This window comes from Nycticebus coucang, unplaced genomic scaffold (genome assembly GCF_027406575.1).
Source record: "Nycticebus coucang isolate mNycCou1 unplaced genomic scaffold, mNycCou1.pri scaffold_44, whole genome shotgun sequence".
In the NCBI taxonomy this organism is placed as follows: domain Eukaryota; kingdom Metazoa; phylum Chordata; class Mammalia; order Primates; family Lorisidae; genus Nycticebus; species Nycticebus coucang.
The window spans coordinates 1,172,248-1,188,148 of record NW_026515578.1 but is presented as its reverse complement, the minus strand read 5'-3'; the positions used below and the strand labels follow the sequence as shown (position 1 = coordinate 1,188,148).

The 15,901-nt window shown below is 36.4% G+C and overlaps 2 pseudogenes; both read right to left on the bottom strand.

Moving 5' to 3' along the window:
* LOC128579310 (protein MCM10 homolog) overlaps positions 1-15,901 on the bottom strand; it is a 53,404-nt pseudogene that overhangs the window by 14,127 nt on the left and 23,376 nt on the right.
* LOC128579295 (protein lin-54 homolog) lies at positions 9,679-12,007 on the bottom strand (annotated as a pseudogene).

The window sequence follows — 15,901 nt, the reverse complement described above, 5'->3', positions numbered from 1 at the left end:
TTAATGCAATCATTGGGCACCATATACTGCTTTTATAGACTGTTTGACACACATTCATCACACTGTTTTACATAGCCTTTCTGGCATTTTCTTAGTTGTGTTAAGGCATTTATATTCTACATTTACTAAGTTTCACATGTACCCTTGTAATATGCACCACAGGAGACCACCAATCACTCTCCCTCCACCCATCCTCCTCCTCCCTCTTCCCCTTTCCCATATTCTTAAATTATAACTGAGTTATAGCTTTCATATGAAAGCTATAAATTAGTTTCATAGTAGGGCTGAGTACATTGTATACTTTTTTTTCCATTCTCGAGATACTTTGCTAAGAAGAATATGTTCCAGCTCCATCCATGTAATAAACATGAAAAAGGTAAAGTCTCCATCTTTCTTTTTTTCTGTTTTTTGAATATAGGCTTCTAAAGTGGTATTTTTTTTCTGCTTTTGCTGTATCCCACAGTTTCTTTTTAACTTGTATCTTCATTGTAGTTATACTCAAGGAAGTTAATAATTTCCTTTTGTATTTCTTCCAGCACCCAACTGTCATTCAGCATAAGGTTGTTGAACTTCCATGAGTTTTTGTGAGGTTGAACGTTTTTGTTGAAGTTGAGTTTGACTTTTAGTGCCTTGTGCTCTGAGAAGATGCCCGGTAAAATTTCAATTCTTTTGATTTTGTTGAGTGTCATTTTCTGTCACAGGATGAGATGATTTTGGAGAATGTTCCATGGGATGATGACAATAATGTATATTCTTATTTTGGGGATGGAGTGGTCTATATACATCTATCAAGCACAGTTTTTCTAGGGTCTCATTTCAATCTCTTATATCTTTGTTTAATTTCTGTTTAGAGGATCTGTCCAGCTCTGAGAGAAGTCAACTAATTCTTTATAGATGGGGTCTTCTGCAGTAGGTGCCTCATGGTTTATTGCGGGGGATTCTCTGTTCTTATTTTTCAGTTTGCCTGAATTTTTCTATTGGTTCCTCCTCATGTGTTCTTTCTTCTTGTTTACCTCCTTATGCTCCTTTTTACTTCTCACTACCTCGTTTGTTTTAAAGAGAAGTCCTTGCTCTTGATGACAGTATGTTGCATGATGACAGTATGTTTCTGGGGCATCAGGTCGTGCTGTGGGTTCTTTAGGAGACAGAGAGCACAGCAGCAACCTCTATCATCCTAATTCCAAAATTATTGCCTTGGGCAATCACCTGATTGTTTTATCAGCATTCAGATGCTGCTGAGTTGGGATCTTAAAGCTGGCTAGAATCCTTCAGGGGCAGGTTTCACAGTGCCCCCTGACTCTAGTTCCTGTAGGTTGCAGGAGTCCCTCAGCCTGCCCCAATAGATGAGTTCTGATCTTGGCAGAAGGTATTAAGACAACAGTGCTTTAGGATCCTGCTAAGACCTTGTCAGGACTTCCCACAATGGCAGCCACCTGGCGACCGAGAACTTCTCATTATAGCTGCCTCACCAGGCACAAACCTATGGCACATCCACTCCAACCAGCATTTGAATATGGTTAGGCTGTTTACTGTTTGAGCTTGCCTTCTCTTCCAAGCTTTCCACTCAACACACAGCTTGCCCCAACAACTGAAAGTTCAAGAAAGGCTTCCTTCCACAGAGGTTTGTGACAGCTGATTCCAGCCAGTCACAATTACTTACCTAATTCATCAGATTTCCACCTCTCCAGATCATAAGCTATATCCATCTCACCACCTCCTCACTGTGCTAGGACTTTGGGTAAGGTCTTCATGCTAGGTACAGCTGGTTTCTCTCTTTTTCCCCAGTCGTTCTAGGAGAACTCAGCTGAATGATTTTTCTGGTTCCCCAACTTGCTCCATCCCAAGCCCAGAAATTCTTTACCTCTATTCCAAAGACAAAGGCTATCTGAGTTTTCAGAATTTTTAAATATTTTAACTAGTTAAGAATATATTTTAAAGAAAATATTAAATTGTGACCTATTCAGTATAAGATGTTAGTCCAAAAGATATTTTTATTTGGACTATTCTACATTGCAAATACCATTCAAAATACCATTGCAAAAGAAAGCAATATTAAATCAGAAATCTAAAATTAAATTGTTTCATACCTGTGACTGTTTATTTTTATTTCCTTCATGACTTTCTTTCTCTTCATCTGATGACATCTGCAAGGCTGGCTCTACTGATAGACCATACATTTAGTTAAGTGGACCACAGTTCAACAAAATTGACATTGTTTGATAAAAAGGGGTAAAAAAGTAATTTATGTGTAAATTGAGAGTTTATGTTAAGCTTAATCTTTAGCCAAATATTTTCTTCTGTAAAAAAAATAAAATAAAATACTTCTAATTATCCAAAACTTTGCAAAACAACCCGGAGGGCACTAGATGTCACTAGGTTCAACAAATACAGACATATCACAGATTTACTCACAGATTTTTCCACCTAATGTATACACACATAATGTCAGAAGAAAAACAGAATTTAAATATACAATACACACATATGAAATAACATTGTGGATTGTTCTCTATTTCATAATAGTACCTTTGAAAAGCATGCTGTGCATGTTGTTTTATTAATAATTCACAAATTTCTGTTACTTTTTGTATTTTCATCATTGTGCATCCTGTTTGTTACATGTGAAAAGATTTACTGTGATATTATAACAATTTTATTTTATCTTTTAAGGCCTTAGACTGCAACATGAAGCCTTCATTGATTCCTGCTGTTTCTCCAGATAAATAGGCATCTTCTCCCTCAGGGCGGCCTTAGTACTCTAGTGTCATCTCTACTTCAATGTTTCTACCTAAACTGTAAGTTGTTTCTTGCCATGTCTCTACCCTTTCCCCTGGACTATAAGCACAATATTTCAAAACTTCTGGAACAATCTTTATCTGTTTTACTCAATAATTATTGACGCTGTGGCTGGAAGGAATACAAATAAAACTGTCAAAAATGAGTTTTTCAGAGATCATGTCTGAGCTGATACTTATAATGTCAGATGAGCCAAATTAAAGGGCATAGGGGCCAGGAAACAATGAGAGCAGGACAGAAAGCAGGAGAGAGAGGAAACAATTCCTGAAGAAACATATGTATATGTATTTGTCTGCAGTAGAGGGATTGGTGAGCCAGGCATTCTAGAATCTCAGGAATGCCAGAAAAAAATGCCGACAAGAAGGGATAGCAGAAATCCTTCTATGAAATTTCATGGTGCTTTGATGTTAATATTTCAAAGAGATATTAATTATCCCATTTTCACTTAAGTAAATCACTCTAAACTCTATATGGAAGATGAATTTCAGAAAAACAAGTGAATGGCAGAAAAACAATTGAATGGCAGAAAATGAATTACAAGGACATATTGGAAAATAAAGGCAATGTGGGCCTGAAATAAGTGAATGTTTATGGAAATATTTTGGATATCAAATATCAGTGTCCCATATAGGATGCATGTTTTTATAAAATAAATGAACATATAAATCTTGGTTTTGTATTTTAATTTTTTAAATATTAATAAACAATACAATAAATATCTGTGGATACACCTATATAATACAAAAGCCATTATGACTATCATTCATATATATATATATATATACACACTATATGAATATATATAAAAAAGCTTTCGAACAGTTTGATGTGGAAAGCAATATGACAGTAATAAACAAAGAAAAGTAAGGGAACATACATTTAGTACAACATCCACTTAAGATTTCTAAAGTATTTCAGAGGAAAACCACTCAAACACGGCAGTGCACATATGGCAATGTGAATGGTGTCTTTAATCAGAGGAGCAAATCATACCCCTGAGAGAACAAATGACAAGACTGATGGCAGAAGCCTTTAGCATAGCTTTAATGCGACACAAAAGCATCATTTATGCACATAAGTAATCATCTGATCTTTGTTTTGTTATTTATAAAGGACACACTTCTAATGACAGTAGGGTTGAATCTATAATATATTTCTCTTAGAGAAAGTATTTTTAATAGAGCAGCATGGATGTACACTTGTAGAATAATAGTTAATATAAACATTCTCTTTGTTCCATATCCATGTAAGCTGCAGATACACCTACATTTCTTCTACCATCTACTTTTGCCATCTAAGAGTTTCATTACCCACTCACCTAAGGACATATAAAATACATCAAAGAAATTATGAACAATACATTTCAAGTATCAAAACATTTATCCAAAAAGAAAAAAAATTGAGATCTCACAGAATTATATGAAATTAATAACCTTTTACATTTCAAAATAAAAGCAATATTTGGTAAAAATAAGAAAGTTTTGAAAAAAACATGAATACATAAATATATATACACACATATATATTTAATTAAGTCACTTGTACATAGATCATAAGTACATTTATGCCAAATGGGATTCCATGTGTTGATTATTTGTACAAACTGGAGTGCTTACATCCTACTAATCAACATAACTTTCACCTCATTTCCCCAATTGCAGCATTAAGACATTTGTGTTCTACACCTGATAGATCCAACTTGTACTTGCAATATGCTCCATAGGTGTGATCCCCCTACTAACCCTCCATCAACCCATCTCCCTCCTTTCTCTTCTCCCTCCCCTTCCCTCCTTCATTCTAGGCTAAAGTTGTGTTTCATTTTTCATATACAAGTGTGAGTGATTATAAATTGGTTTCACAGTAGCACTGAGTACATTAGATTTTTTTTTCCATTCCTGAGATACTTTACTAAGAAGAGTATTTTACAGCTCCAACCATGTAAACATAAAATAGGTAATGTCTCCATTTTTTTTTTTAATGCTGCATAGTATTCCCTGGTATACTGGCTGGCAACCTGCAAAAGACTCAAACTGGACCAACACCTTTCTCCTCTAACAAATATTGACTCTCACTGGTTAAAGGACTTAAACTTAAGACATGAAACTATAAAAATTTCATTGAGAGAGTGCAGGGAAATGCTTGAAAAAATTGGCCTGAAAGAATATTTGATGAAGAGGACACCCCGAGTAATTGAAACAACATCAAAAATACATTACTGAGATCTGATCGAATTAAAAAGTTTCTGCACTGCCAAGAAAACAGTAAATAAAGCAAATAGCGTCAAAATGGGAGAGGATTTTTGCAAGTTATATTTCTGACAAAGGTCTAATAACCTGAATCCACAGAGAACTCAAACATATGACTAAGAAGAAAAAAAAAAGTGATTCCATTTAATTGTGGGCAAGAGACATGAACAGAAGCTTCTCTGAAGATAGGCAGATGGTCTACAGACACATGAAAAAATGCTCACCATCTTTAATCATCTGAGAAATGCAAACAAAAACTACTCTGAGATACCATCTAACATCACAAAATCCCCAAACTCTAGATGTTGGCGTGGTTGTGGAGAAAAGGGAACACTTTTGCACTGCTGCTGGGAATGCAAGCTAGTACATTCCTTTTGGAAGGAAGTTTGGAGGACACTCAGGGATCTAAATGTACACCTGACTTTTGATCCTGCAATTCCTCTTCTAGGTGTACATCGAAAGGGCCAAAAGTCATTTGGCAATAAAGATATTTGCACCAGATTGTTCAATGCAGCTCAATTCATAATTGCCAACTCATGGAAGATAATTACATTTTTATAAAATTAGTTTCCTTTGGTATATCCTATTAATCTTTTAAGATCTTTGGAAAATAGTCATTTTATAGAACAAAAAATCTGTATTAAAAAAGCAGCCACTGCTTGTATGCAAATTAGTCTTATTTGATAACGTAATATCAATGCAACATGCATCTCTGATGCCTGGCATTTGTGAAGAGGAGACATGCATCTCTCTGCTTTACCCCAATTCCAGCACTCTCCTGCTTCTAGTGATCTCTGGGGCAGCAACAATCTATCTTGTGTGACTGCCAGTTTCCTAAATCCACCTTGGTCAGTACTCTCAAGTTTCCTCATCATTAACTACAAAATTACCTAGTTAATTTTCTTCTTTCCACTCTCTTTCCCTACCCAGAATGTCTCTTCCCTTCAAAAAGTATTCTGTAACCCTGTGGTCTTCCATTGTTTTCATGGATTATTTCTGCCATTTCTTCCCTCTTCATTTAGCAAAACGATCTCACATTTATAACTTGATTTCTTTGTTTCTTTGCTCCTTCTTCTCCAGCTAAACTCATGCTCAGAAATAAGAGCAAAATAATGCCTTTTCTTGATCCTGCTATGGTGAAACTGTTCTTCCAGGCTTTTTTTCCAGATTTCTCTATAGGCAAGTGTATACCCTTGCTACTCATGGGGATCCAAGGACCAGCAGCCTCAGCGTCACTTGTGTGTGTTAGAAATGATGATACCTAGACCTACTGAATCACAAAGTGCATTTTTAACCAGGTATCCAGGAGATATCAGAAAGTTTGAGAAGCTCTGGTCTGCAGTGATTTGTGTCCACATTTCCTTACCTGAGCTTCCCCTTTAGAATCTCACCACCAGTCCCTCCGTGTAACATACTCCAAGATGAAAAGGCATCACAAATCATCAAGTTTCTGATGGACTTTTTATCAGGCTATACTTTCCAATATATCTTCATAACTAACCCTCTTCTCTCCATTCTAGCTTCCTTATTGTGAAGTATATGATACTACTGTTCAATAAAGTAAAATAGTTTATATGACACTGAATTATAGACATTTGTGCCTGACCCTATGCTTCCTTTCCTCTGTGTTAGATGAAACACGCCTCTGCATGATCAGAGACTTCAGTCTTTCATGCCTCCCTAACAGTGAGGAACATGGGAGCAGCGAGGGTATGTGCTCTCTGTCTCTGACACAGTTTGAAACTGGGAGCTCACTTTATATTCTTGCCACCTTTGTAATGCCCTGTTCCACTTTGCACTAAGAAATTACTTTTTTTTCCTGTGTACTCAATTTTAATTTAAGGACAATTAATGAAATTAAGGACATGGTGGGGGTAGGGAAAGTGGAGAGCAGAGAGAGAAAGGAGGGAGGTGTGGGGAAAACAATAGTAGAAGCGGGGAGGAGGGGGAGGTGGAGCCTTGGTGTGTTCCACACCTTTTAGGGACAAGATAGGATTGCAAGAGGGATTTTGCCTAACAAATGCAATCAGTGTAAACTGGTTTCATGTACTCTCAATGAATCCTCAACATTAAAAAAAAATGAAATTGATTTCTTTTAAGACAGTATAAAAGTTAAATTTTTTTGTATTACTAATTGGCTGTCCTGTTTCTACAGTGTAGAAAATTGTATTCTTTGAATAGCTCTAACAAATATAAATTTAATCTTTCTACTTTGTGATAGAATTAGAGCTAAAAAATTATATGCCCGACCCTCTTCAAGTATTTTTTAAAATTGTTGAATTAATATAGCTATTTCTTTTGTTCAGCAATTTGATGCAAATGCTTAAATACAAAATGTTCAGTACAGAGGAAGGAAATGGCTTAGTATTTTACAAAGCTTCTTGAAAATCAGAAAAACTGGTAGCATTTGATTCCACCTCAAAATTTCTATAAGCAAACACTCTTAAACAATGCCACCACATATAATCTACAATTGAAAACAAAATTTCACATTTTCTTCACACTGTATAGAAATACACATCACAAATGTGCAATTAGAATTAATACAGAATATTTGCAAAATGAACAAAATTTAGGCCTAGACCAAAAACATATTCCGATTTGTTGAAAATAAGTTGACTAGACATTATTTTATCATCTTACGCTAATTTACATTTATAAAAATTTTAATTAAACATACTAGATTGAGGTGCTAAGAATGTGTGCACTATCTATACTTAAAGTCAATGCCCTATAATTTTATAAATCCAAATTTCAAAAGGAAGGATTCTGTTTATTGAATAATGGAATCCTCTTTTGGATCACTTAGTTTCTACTGCCTATATCAGGCCCGTTCATATGAATGTATATTCTCACTACATACAGAAACACTATAGAGTCCCTTTAGGAACTGCAATAATCATACATGAATAATTACCTAACAAAATTACTGAATTCCAACATGGTCTTTTTATTGTTATAAACCAAGTGTCCCATTACAACACACTCCTAAATTCAGAGTTTTAGAATTACTGAAAATGATTTAGATTATTTGAGTAATTATACTCATACCTTCCGCTTACCCAAATAACTGAGTAAAATCATGCTACATTAAACTTCCATTATAAAAACAAACCAATAGAGCAATGGACAACATGTCTGACTACTGTTATAAAAAGAATTTTTCCCATTATAATTTTGAAGGCTTTGTTGGGAAGCCCATTTCAGTAAATCAAGTAAGAGTCATGTATTGATTTGAAACTTCTTAGTTCAAAAGTTTACAAAGAGAAATATTTGTATAGATGAAAAATCCTTCTCCAAATTCATTTCTTACAGCTTCCTTATTCTTTATTTCTTCATCTAGGCCAAATTTTATACTTGATAATTATGTGAGGTTCTGTATAATCACTACATGATAAGTTTACTTCTCATACACACCTCTTATTTGCAAAGCACCCAGTAAACACTTTGACAATTTATTATTTCAAATACATGCCACCTCTTTGAGAGAAAATGGAGTCTTTGTTGGCCATTCCTTATCATAGAAACACATTGTTAATTCTCCAAGTATCATTTATCATTTACTGTCTTTTTTAATTTTTTTTTTTTTTTTTAGAGAAAGAGTCTTACTTTTCACCCTCTGTAGAGTGCAGTGGTGTCACAGCTCACAGCAATCTTCAGCTCTTGGGCTTATGTGATTCTATTGCCTCAGCCTCCAGAGTAGCTGGGACTACTGGTGCCCATTACAATGCCGGGCTAATTTTTGGTTGCTGTTTGGCCAGAGCCAGGATTGAACCTGCCACCCTCGGTATATGGGGCCAGCACCTTACTCAATGAGGCACAGGTGCTGCCCCCCTTAATATTTTATATGTTTATTTTTTTCTTATTGAATCGTAGCTGTGTACATTAATGCAACTATGGGGTACAGTGTGCTGGTTCTGTACACAATCTGAAATACTTTCATCAAACTGGTTAATATAGCCTTCGCCACATTTTCTTAGTTATGTGTTTAGACATTTATACTACCCTCCCTCCACTCACCCTATCCCTCTCCCCCTCTTAATTTTAAGAGTGTGCCTGAGGGTTCCCTTCTGACATTTCCAAATTAACAACAAGATATTATTATTCCAGAATCCACCTTAAAACTTGATTTTTTCTTTAAAATATGGTGCTTTCTAAACACAAAAGGCCATCTGAATGTTTCTCAAGAATTTTTTAAGTTAGAGATTCTGTCTGAATACGCTCTAAATCTATACTCAAAGGATGACTGGTTAACAACCACTGGTACTTTGACTTTCTCTACCGAGAAAAATCATGTGACACCACACATTGTAAATTATAGTAATTTATAAATATTCTTTGTCAATAGAATCAGAAGTATAGACCATCTAACTGTTTAAAAACCTAAGCCAATGAAAAATCTATATAATACAAGAAAGGAAAGTTTAATTTAGGCCATAAGCAGATTTAACTAAGATTTAAAATGTACTAATTTCCTCATTTTAAATCTCTTCCCTTTCAATGTTATAATTTGAAGTCTCTTAAAACAAGAAGTGAATTAAAACACAGTAATTGTTAAACCATTTGCCAAAACATCAAGTGTCCCTGCACCTTAAATTTTCTGTACTGTACCATTTATCAGTCTTTTGTACAAGAGCTAGCAATTCATGGCACAGGGGTCATATTTTGCTTTTCCTGCTAAGTTAATGATGCTCATCAAACCTCATCCAAGTCCTTTTCTTTTTTTATTGTTGGGGATTCATTGAGCGTACAAACATCCAGGTTACACTAATTGCATTTGTCAAGCAAAGTCCCTCTTATAAATGTGTTCCTATTACTCTTTCAGCTGCTGATTTTTATTTTCCCTTCTTGTCTGCCTGCTCTGTCTGGGCAAGAAGGTAGTCACACATGGCTTCAGCTACTTCCTTAGTCACGACTGTAAACAACAATTTTACTCATCCACTATTCAAAGTTGGTTTGGCCTACTAAAGTAGTCTGAAATTGGGGAAGACAACTTAGTTTTTGCTGCTGTTTGTTGCTGTACTCTTACTTCAGCTGCCTCTGCCAAGTGCATCAATGTCTTTCTTTCTGGGTTTTCTCAAAATTTTACACCCATTATATTTGGATATTGAGGAACACATTATTTTTGCCTCATAGCATTCACAATAGTTTTTAAGACAGCCTGATCATTTGCAATTACATCCTTTGCTATGATGTCAATCTGATTCTCCCTCCTTTCCTTTCCCTATCTTAGGCTTGAAGCCTTCTGGATTTCTGTCAAGGCATGCTTTTATTGCTTTTTGCCTTTCATTTTCATGTTCCAAATTGTTATAATAACTAGTACAATTGCGGTTGTTGTAAAATTCACTATTTGCAAAGCAATCAGAAAATAATGCCAAACACAGTGATATTATACACTTACAGGGCTTTCTAGGCCCAATGGAAGACACAGATGGGATTATGCCTTTGAATGGAAGCCTCGACTGGATCTGGATACCAAATATTCCAACGAAGTTAGAATAGCTTGCTATAGACACGTATGAAGACTGCTGTAGCTGAGTAAAGTACTGAGCTGGAAGCACAGCATAGCCCACAATCCCTGTTACCAGAGTTGGGGCCAAGACACTGCCAGGACAAGGCCTGGTAGTCCATTGGTGAGGTTGGGCTGAATCTGTGGCAGTGTTGCGGCAGGCATGATGAGCCGGTCCTGTGGTTGGCTGGTAGTTATGATTTGTGAAGTTGGATTGATTGGTTGGGAGCAACTTGTTTGACAACCTAAGGCAAGATAATTGGAACGGACATCTGCACTGTGGTAGTATTCACAACCAATGGCTTTGCTTGCTGAAAAGGTCAAGTGTTTGTACTGGGATTCTGACTAACTGGCTGGGGTGAGCTACTGGTTGTGAGGCAGTAAGAAGTCAGATATAATAAAACTTGTTTCCAGGTAACTGAATCTTCCGGACATTGAGAGCAGTTTCCAGAGGTGTAATTGCTTTAAACTTTGATGTGCTTACTCCCCTAACAGTGATGGTCTGCACAGTTGATTCCACTGCCTTATTTGGTGATTTCAAAGGAGATATGGCTATTTTCTTTAGTGTCTGTGTTGTATAATTTAAAGGCGATCCAATAAAACCACTTTCAGATATCGTTGTGGTCTTTGATGGAGTTCTGGGAATAGACTGTGAAAGAACCCTACCTGCAATGACTGGAGGTGATACTTGAGTTGTCTGTCCTGTAACTGCTTTCCTATTACTTGGTTTTGCAAAGATCAGCTTCTTGATTACCAAACCAGAGGTTGGTATTTGAGGCTTCTTAGCAATCTGTAGTGTTTTTTACTGTTTGGTCTATAACACCAAGGACATGTGTTACATGTCATCTGTTAACTTCCTGGGGTCAGTGCTGAGACTCCAATGACAGATTTCACCTCTGGCCTTCTTCCCATAATTAACTATTTTAATTTGCTACAGTGGTAACTTAGTATCTCATGATTGGGCCTCAGTTGTAACTTTCTGAGTCTGTGGTAGTTGGCTATGGGGTAGTGCTAGAACGAGACTTAACCAAAGTGGTTAAAATTAACTTCTGTTCATCTGGTTTAAGTTTCTGACTACCAGTTTAACATCAGCTGTCTGTGATACTTTGTTTAACATAATATGATGGACTGATATAGTCATAGGAGTCTGAGCACCAAATTTGTGAATGCCACTTGGAAAAGCTGGTTTCACTGTGGTGTTACAGTCTGCCTTAGGAATTATGGCATTCGCTGTAACTTGGTTAGTGTGCTTACTGTCCACTGTGATTGGTTCCGTGGAAATAGGCATGGCTGTAGAGCCACCAGTAAAATTTATGTTGACAATTTCTTCCACTTCTGTCTCTATGGGAATTGGGTCTTCCCCAGCTTCAATACTATGGTCACCAACTGAAGTTATACTAGTGTCCATTATCTCCTCTGGAAGCAAACCTTTCACTTTGGCAGTGACCACCTCCATTATCATTCTCCTGCTAGAAAGTTAATCAGGCACAAACCCAGCAGCTCTCTGGGCTCCCACTATCTGTGGCAGCAGCAGTAGCTGCCTTGGAGACTCAGGGCAGGGACTGTTCAAATTCACTCGCCCAGAACCATTCTACCACTTCACCCCATAATACGTAGGCCCTTGCCACCCATGCACCCTTTCCAGAAATTGTATCATTTGACCAACCTGAATCATGCCACCTAATCCTTTTCTCTTAATGTACTTCCTCTTCCAGGGAGGTCCCACCTATGAGCTTAGGTGCCATCCTACTGGTCATAAAAGCAATCAAATATTTTCCCTAAAACTCTGAATGCACAGTTAACCCTTTGCCCAGAGCCTGGCTGCCTGAAAGTCTACCCACTGCAGAGCTCAGAGTGTTTGGTGAATTCCCAGAGAGCCCCAGGCATTGTGTAGACCTCTGGATGGCATCACAGACAGTGACTACTGAGGAAGCAGGGGGCTGCAGAGAGAGAGTGGTGTCTGGAGAGAGAGGGATGTGGAGATGCCATAATTAAACAAACAGATAAAACAGAATTCATTGGAATACTATTAAAAAATGAAAACTGGGAAACAGTTTTTGGAATGTTTGGAAACATTCCTTGGAATGCAAACCAGGAAAGATTCCTTGCAAAAAACAAAGCTAGTAAGGAAACTGTATCCAGAATATATAAAGAACTCTTAAAACTCAACAAAGAGAAGAACAGTCTAATTTTTTAAATGGCAAGAAATTTGCAAAGATAGCTCATCGAAGATGTACAGATGGCAAATATGCACATGGGAGGATGCTCAACATTATGAGTCATTAGGATGCTGTGTATTGAAACCAAAATAGTATGCACAATGCATACACATCAGAATGTCTAAAATTAAAAACAATGATATACTGAGTGTGAAGATGCAGAGAATGGAACTGTCATGGACTGCTGTCAGGAATGGAAAATGGTACAAATACTATGAATACTATGGAAAGTAACTTAGCAGGTTCTAAAATAAGGGAATGCAAAACGCCAGGAGGAGAGTGCTGTGGGTGATGAATATGTTAACTCTCTTATTATGGCCATGGGTTCACTTGTATGTTTCAAAACTTATGATATTGTACATTAGAAATGTGCACAGTTGATCATATACTAATTACGCCTCTCTAAAGCCACTGAAAGCAGGAACAAACACCTAAGATAGTGACCGAAACACACAGGAAAGAACAGCCAGACACAACTCTAGCAGGATAATGCTAGAGTTGAGATCTCTAATCTTATAATAATGAGAAGTGGTAAATGTATTTTCAACAAGGATTTTTAACACAATGGGATCCTCATTTTTAAAAGTACAGTAGGCCCTCCATAGTTGACCACCGCCCTGCACTGACCACCTCAATTTGACCTCAAGTTGACCACACATGCACCACACATACGTATCTGTACAGTAGGCCTAGTTCCTTATGTTGGCCATCTCCATGTGTTGACCAGTTTGTTATAGTCCCTTGGGAGGTCAACTCACAGAGGCTTGATGATATATATAATGGTTGCAGAGTAGAGCATGGCCTCAGGGGATGGGGTTGTGAGGAAAGCAGTTCCAAGGTTACCCTAGCATTCCGAGTGGGAGATAATGGCAACCTGATCTTGGGAAAGCGTAAGAGAGAAGTAGGGTCAGCAACACACCGGGGGTGTCATTCACACTGAGAGAAGTACAGTGGGATTGTCAGAGCTCTTTGACTGAGAGTTCACAACATACCCTAGTTCTCATTGTATATGAACAGATAGCACATTTCTGAGATTAATGTCACCATAACACTTCTGTGCTCAATGGTGCAGTGCTAAGCAATGCATATGCTACTGTAGGACACATAAAAAGGCCTTACACTCATGCAATGGTCCTACCTTTATAGTGCTTTCCATGTTGTTTAGCAAGAAATGTCAAATTCTTATAATTAACAGAAGGCAACTCATAATCCTCTGAGTCTCCCTCAGATGACCAGGTTATGTCATCATGGTCATCCATAGTGTGTATTTGTTTTTTCACCTATAAAATAAAGAACAGTGCTTCAAAATGTCCCCCAAATGTTTACAGCATAGTCTAAATGTACAGAAGTGGTAGTTATCCATTTTCTTTTATTTTCTTTCTTTCTTTTTTTTTTATTAATTCATTTGTACATAGATCATAAACACATTTATGCCATTTTGGGATTCAATGTGTTGATTATTTCTACCACTTTACCTCTTTTATGTTTACATGGATGGAGATGGAAAATACTCTTCTTCATAAAGTATCTCAGGAATGAAAAAAAAATTATCTATTTTTTATATGAGCAAAACCACAGATATTTTGTAAAGTACTGATGTGTGCTAAAAGGATGACACTTTTACCTATGGCTATGGTTCCTTAATCAGTTTTTAAAGGAAATGTCTTTATAGCAAAAGAATCTGTTTTTTACTTTAACTTTATATTTTCAAATAATGACATGTTTGATGATTTTTTAGTAATACCTTGTTCTTTTTCTTAGATGTTCTCTTTGTAGGCCTAAAAAACACAAATAATTCCTTTTAGCAAATAGGAAATATACAAATGCAAAATATCTAAAACTATTGTTGTTTAATAAAATATCTGCATTTGTCATTTATTTCTCCTACTTATAGAGTTTTTAGGGTTTTTAATACATAATGTAAAATCAATCATTTTCTACAAGAGGGATTGAAGTATAAACAGTAACATTAAGAGACGAAGAAAACTTACTACATAACATCCTAACAAAGAATTACATTTAGATCAAGCTTTCTGAAAAAGAGAAAGGACAATCATACTTGCATTATTTGATAGAAATATACCAGGTGTTTGTCACTCTCCTTTTTAATAAACATGGTCATTTATAGGCACTAAGACTTCTTTGCATTATTTTTCTAACATACTTATATGAGGGAAATTCTTTTTGTAATAATATTAATAATGTTAAATTCAAGACCAGAAGCAGTGGCTCACACCTGTAATCCCAGGACTCTGAGAAACAGAGGCAGTGAACTGCCTAAACTCATGAGTACAAGACTAGGCTTAGCGAGAGTGAGACACTGTCACTAAAAATAGCCAGGCATTGTGGTCGGGGCCTGTAGTCCCAGCTACTTGGGAAGCTGAGGCAAGAGAATCGCATAAGCCCAATAGTTTGAGGTTGCTGTGAGCTGTGACACCATAGCATTCTACCAAGCGTTACAAAGTGAGACTCTGTCTTTAAAAAACAATAATAATAATGTTTTTCATCTGTATTTTCACAACTTACTATGTCCTTACTATGTAGTACTTAAAACACTGTACATGTATTTAATTAATGTGAATCCTTACAAGAGCTTTGTGATGTAGCTACTGTTTTAGAGATGTTATCATCCTGTATGGTTTTATAAAGGAGGAGACTAGGCTCAGAACACCAAGTAATTTGCCCACCACATACAGATGGTCAGTAGAGACCACACATTCAAACCCCAGAATTCTGGCTCCAACACATGAGCTTCATAGCCTGTTGTGAAAATCAAATTTATTGTCAACTGCTCTTAAATGATAGGATAGTAGATAAATCCATATAATCATTCTATTTATGGCCATAATTATAAATAAAATTTTCTAAATCTCACATATTTTTTAAAAACTAAAAGCCTTCATATTGTTGTATCTAGGCAATTAGAGAAACCTGCTTTCAACAAGTTCAAAACTTATTTTTCTAAGAAACTTTTCTAAGAAAAATTTTTCTAAGAAAATTCATCATCAGCACTAATTTATTCAACTGTTTATTCATGTACTCAACAAATACTGATTGAGCACACAATACACGTCCATGACACTATTGGTACAAAGAAACGTGGTTTTCAAGCTTTATAAATTTATAATACA